This window comes from Sus scrofa, chromosome 2 (assembly GCF_054392235.1).
Source record: "Sus scrofa isolate SSC_HxYL_T2T_F1_AM1 chromosome 2, Sscrofa_HxYL_maternal_Yorkshire_Landrace_v2.0, whole genome shotgun sequence".
NCBI lineage: Eukaryota > Metazoa > Chordata > Mammalia > Artiodactyla > Suidae > Sus > Sus scrofa.
The window spans coordinates 61,205,224-61,211,231 of record NC_139384.1 but is presented as its reverse complement, the minus strand read 5'-3'; the positions used below and the strand labels follow the sequence as shown (position 1 = coordinate 61,211,231).

The 6,008-nt window shown below is 40.7% G+C and overlaps 1 pseudogene; it reads right to left on the bottom strand.

The window, feature by feature from the left end:
• Window positions 1–2,885: 2,885 nt before the first annotated feature.
• Window positions 2,886–3,816, bottom strand: LOC100738216 (olfactory receptor 2AJ1-like; annotated as a pseudogene).
• Window positions 3,817–6,008: the final 2,192 nt, after the last annotated feature.

The following is a 6,008-nucleotide window of genomic DNA, read 5'->3' as shown; positions in this document are numbered from 1 at the left end:
AGCTGCAGCTGCAGCCCTACATCACAGCCACAGCAACATAGGATCTGAGCTGAGTCTGTGACCTATACCACAGTTCATAGCAATGCCAGATCCTTAACCCTCTGAGTGAGGCCAGTAACCCTCTTGGATACTAGTCAGATTCATTTCTGATGCACCACAATGGGAAGTCCCAGGTTTATTGTTGACCTTGGCCAGCCCAGACATGTGAAGATGTCCCTGGCAGAGAGAGTCAGGGCCAGCCACACTGCAGAGTTCTTACTATCCAGTTTGGGGTTAGAATATGGGAAATCAACAATTAATTAAAATAAAATAAAACATAGTAGAAAGCTATTTCATGTTTCCTGTCAGTAAACATGGCCACCCCTGTTGCTCTAGGAAAACATTTACAGAGAGGATCCCCACCCTGTGACAGATCACCTGGGCAGTGTGCACTGGAGGAAGCATTTTGCAGTAGTATTTCTGCACAGGCAGAAGATTTCACACAACCCACTTGGGTCAACTGGGCTTCAGGTCCTGCGCTTGATATTGTGATAACTACTAAAATGAATCTTGAGGGTTAAAAAAATGAACTGAAAAACAAGAGGTTTTTTTTCATTTGTTTGTTTGTTTTTCCCAATTTGCATGTATGGCTCAAATGAAAAGTCACTGAATTTAAAGTGGAAGACTTGTGAGGTCCCAGATCCAACTATTTCCCTGACGTTGGTCAACTCACTAAGCCCTATAAAACCTCATACATGGAAGAGAACATAACTCATGGGGGTTAGGAGGAGTTAACAAGCTTATTATATATTTACAACTCATAAGTTTATGCCCATACTATTTACTGATGCTATTCTAAGGATCACAGTATGTCAATTTATAATATGCATAAATGAAACATATAGTAATCTAGTTATTTTGGTTAAATAAATTTGAGTGGATGTCTATATAGAACTAATGCAATAATTCATTAATGATACAAAGTAAAATTTGGTGTGATTGGATGTCTTACCAAGTTGGATGCTTGTTTTAGCATGGCAAAATTATAATAATTCAATACTTTCCATTTATGGTTAACAATTCTTCATAGTTATACTTTCTCATTCTCTGAAAGATCTCATAAGACATGTTAATTCTTCACAATTTGCAGGTGAGGAAAAGTAAGGTTACTAGATCTACCAGAAAATGTCCTGAAGGTCAGGAAAGAAAGGAGTTGAATTATTACTCTCCTCACATCCTACATCAATGCTCACTATTTCTGTTGGACTCAATTATTTCCAAGCTATAGCCTGCATTAACTACTAGACAACTTGATTTGCTGCCCTGATTCTGCCATTTATTATCCCTATACCAAAGAGTAAATCGCTAACCTCTTTAAACTCAGTTACTCATCTACACAAAAGTAAATGAAGATTTCAACATTGCAATTGATCATTTCAGAGAGTGTTGGAACAGGTATGAAAACCAACAGTCCCAGGAGAAGTCTCATTTCTTCTCTAAGTTCAGTATTTGAAGGATAATAGGAACTTCTGGCTCTGCAAATCATCTTCACTAATGAATTCACTAATCGAATACATATTGTGGACATTTTGCAAGGCACAGGATGTGCAGAAGGGAGCATTAGTGCTGGAGGGAGATCTGGTATCACTGAGTTAGCCTGAGGGGAGCAGAGGAGGTTGTGCAGAGTAAGAGGTATTGAATTAAAATCTGAGGGATGGAAAGTCTAGGAAGAGTGAGGACTGGGGAGGGGGGTGGAGAGGGGCTTTGTAGACAGAGAAAACAGCCTGTGCAAAGGTGCAGCAGATGGGCGAGAACATGGCACCTGTACATGCTACAAGCTGCTGAACATTGTTAGAGCTCAAGCAGATAGTGGAACTGGTGGTAGAATTACTGGGCCATGTCATGCAAGGCCTTGCTGCCATGTAGGGGAATCTATAGTTTACCCCATGGGCCATGGGAGGCCAGTGATGCATGATGAGCCTCAGACCAAGAAAACGGGTATCTGCATATGGAAAAGTTATACTGGTGGAAGTGTGTATAAACTGTAATGAACAAAGGGGCCAGGAGTTCCTGCTGTGACTCAGCAAAAATGGATCTGACCAGTACCCATGAGGATGCAGGTTTGATCCCTGGCCTTTCTCAGTGGGTTAAGGATCTGGCATTGCCATGAGCTGTGGGGTAGACTGCAGATGTGGCTCGGATCTGGCATTGCTGTGGTTGTGGCATAGGCCAGTGGCTACAGCTCTGATTCAATCCCTAGCCTGAGGACCTCCATATACTGTGGGCGCAGCCCTAAAAAGAACAAAATGAAAGAGGGGTGGAGAGCTGGAACATTCCTAAGCTATTACTGTTAGAGGTTAGGGGAATAGAATGAAAAGGGGGCAAACATATTCATCATATTTAGGAAGTTAATAGATATGGCATGTTGTATAACTAGATATGCAAAAGTGATGATAGAAAGTGCTTGCTCTTGCTTTATTTCATGCTTGCTTAAAAACCTGTAATTAATGGGAAATTGGACTTTGATACTAATAAAATCTAATTGAATGTGTGGTCTCAGTTCTCTTTATTTTCTTCCCAAGAATGCTATAATATTCTTATGTGTTTTTGCTATATCCTCCATTCCAGGTGACACAAATGAAGCAAGATGAGGGGATTAGGTAAAAGTTGTGATTTAGACCTCATATATATTTCCTTAAAGTGGTGTCATTTTTGTGTTCCTTTGTGCTCAAAGAACTCATTGATTTAGTTACTTAAAACTGATGTTATTAGGAGGCAGAGATACAGGGAATCTAATACTTACAGAGAGGAAATAGGGACAGAGTCACACTGGATTTCCTCAGACCCTGAAGTCACCCAGAGATACCTGAAAACTCCAAACTGTCTACTCATCAGGATATGGGAACCTAATTTGAAATGGGGTATCTCCCTAGCACCTTCCTCATTGAGCCCACCACTTCCCTGTTCCTCAAGCTATAGATAAGGGGGTTCAGCATGGGGGTGAGAATTGTGTCAGACATAAAGAGAGCCTGATTCAGAATAGGGGTGTGGAAAGACCTAGGCCTCATGTATATCAGCATGGCTGGGCCATAGTAAAAGGTAACCACAGTCAGATTGGAGGAACAAGTAGCCGGGGCTTTGTTCATGTCCTCTGGGGAGTTAATTTGCAGGACCCAGAGGAAGATGAGGGTATATGAGGTCAGAATGAGGCTTGTGGGAAGAAGAACCAAAATGATGGTCATTACTACCCCTTTCTCGTGGGCAGAGATATCCTCACAGGACAGCTTCAGGATCGCTTTGACCTCACAAAAGGAGTGGTGGAGCTCTTAAGGCCACAGAGAGGAAAATTCATGGCATAGGCAGTGTGGATAAAGTATGCCAGAGCTCCTCCCACCCAGGACCCCACAGCTATCAGCTGGGAGACCCAGTGGCTTATAATGATTGGGTATTTGAGAGGATAACAGCCACATAGTGGTCATATACCATGAATGTCAGGAGGAGACACTCAGTGATTCCCAGAGTCAAGGTGAAGAAGATCTGGGCCTCACAGTCAATCAGGGAGATATTTCTCTTCCCTGAGAAAAAGCTGACCAACATTTTGGGGACTGTGCTAGAGATGAAAGCCAGGTCAATGAGGGAGAGTTGGCTAAGCAGGAAATACATGGAAGTGTGAAGGCAAGGATCTGCCCAGATGAGGAGGATCTAGGTGGTGTTTCCTGTGATGGCAATGGTGATGATAAGAAGGACAACAGAAACAAGTAGGCCAGTGTGTCTCATTACAGGGAAGAGGCCCAGGAGAATGAAGTCTGAGCTCAATGTCTCATTTTCTGTCTCCATGTTTTCTCTTATCGGCTTCACCTGAAAGATAATGGAGGCTTTTAAAACACACACATGTATATGAGACAAGAGGATTAAGCCAGGACTTTAAATTTAGTAATTGATGCCATAACATGAAAACTTTTGGGTGAACTGAAAGAATTTTATCTGTTTTATAAAGGTTGAAATCACAGGAGAGGAATTAATAACTAGAGCATTAAAGTGACACATTAGATTTTTCCCCATCAATGTTCTAGCCCTTTCTATATGCACTTTTTCTACTTCATCTTTAATTCTCTTCTTTTGATAATCTAAATAATTCTAATATTTACGCCTTTTTTCATATTTATGGTTTCAATCAATGCAATTTTGGCATTGAATAAGGTTGCTTTAATAAAATAATTCTATTATTCAAGTATAATATGGGCTAAAAATGTCCCTTGAAATAAACAACTGTATTTTAGGAAACTCTAATAACATTTATTTAACTTGATGTTTATCCTTCAGGACAGGGACCATTGCAGGCTGAACATAATGGGGCCTCAGAAATATTAGTTTGCTCGGGAATCACCAGCTGTATTCAGAGGTTCAATGAGCAACAAAAATTAAATTTAATGTCTCCAAGAAGGATGAGAAAAGACACAACTTTTAAAGTTGATGCCCATCCTTACTGTTTTTTAGAGTCAATTTAGATGGAATTTTATTTCATTTATATAGTCAGAAACAAGGAAATTACCTCAAGGATTTACAATTTCCACCCAGGTGCCCTTTGCCTTCTTAGCCAGCCTGATCCATGAGAAAAAGGAATATCCAAGTACCTGAGAGGATTATCTTCTGGCAACTTTGGGAGCATTTCATGCAGATAAAGTGTTTTTATCTGAGCCTCTGTGAACCCCAGTAGCCTCTGCCCTGAGGTCAGAAGAGTCTCTCAGCCAGCAGAGGAGAGTTGCTGCCCTGTCTCTTTCTACTCTTCCTACTTGGTTTCATGAACCCCTTTAAGCTCTGACTTTTGGCTCCTTAGACATGACTTTGCACTAGGACCACATGAACTACTTGCTAAAATGCAGATTCTGGAATCCAGTCCAAGAGATTTGTATGCTTAAGCTTAGGATGAGATCCTGAAATCTGCATCTCTAAGAGGAGCACATATGATGCTAATGTTGGCAATATAGGCTGCACTTGAGAAGGCTGATTGTGGCATGGGGCCCGGATTCCATTGATGTATTGGGGCCCAGATTCAGTTGTGATATCTGCATACTCGTTACATTCTCTTAGCCACACAGACATATATATAAATTGGCTTCCATACTTTCTCTTAACAGCATAACTAACTGAATTAACTGGTACCTTTGGATAGCTACAGAGCCTATAGAGCATTGAACCTGTAATCACAGGCCATAGTAAAACAATTATATTTGTTTTCTGTCTCATGTCAAATTGAATAACTGAAGCCTATAGATCTGATAAGATGCTGTTATACATTCTGTTGCACATACACATGGATGACCAGGTGATTAAAAATATTCTGCATTTTGTTTCAAATTAAGAACTTCTTTTTTTTTTTTTTTTGTCTTTTTGTCATTTCTTGGGCTGCTCCCGCAGCATATGGAGGTTCCCAGGCTAGGGGTCTAATCGGAGCTGTAGCTGCCACCCTACACCAGAGCCACAGCAATGCGGGATCTGAGCCGCGTCTGCGACCTACACCACAGTTCACAGCAATGCCGGATCGTTAACCCACTGAGCAAGGGCAGGAATCGAACCCGCAACCTCATGGTTCCTACTCGGATTCGTTAACCACTGTACCACGACGGGAACTCCAAATTAAGAACTTCTTACTCTCAGTACACTTTACTCCTCAAAGCCGTAAAAATGAACTATTTGCATGAACACTTAAGGAACAATTAATGTCAAAATAATATATTACTCAGTGAGTTGCTTTTTTTTCCAAACCATGAAGAACACAGTGACTTGACATAACTGTTTTCTTTTTTTAAAATCCAAAACTTTATAATAAGTAGTTCCACAGGCCCACAGTATAAATTTTACTACTCTTTCTTATGAATCTACCAAAGCCAACCACACTACGTGTGTGTGTGCTTTAAAGATCATGGGAGTAGCCAAAGATATATTGAGGTGAGAAAGTGTTAGCTCTTTTCCTATGACCCCTCTAAAACTGGGAAAAAGTAAATAAGAAAAGCAACTTGCAAGTTTTA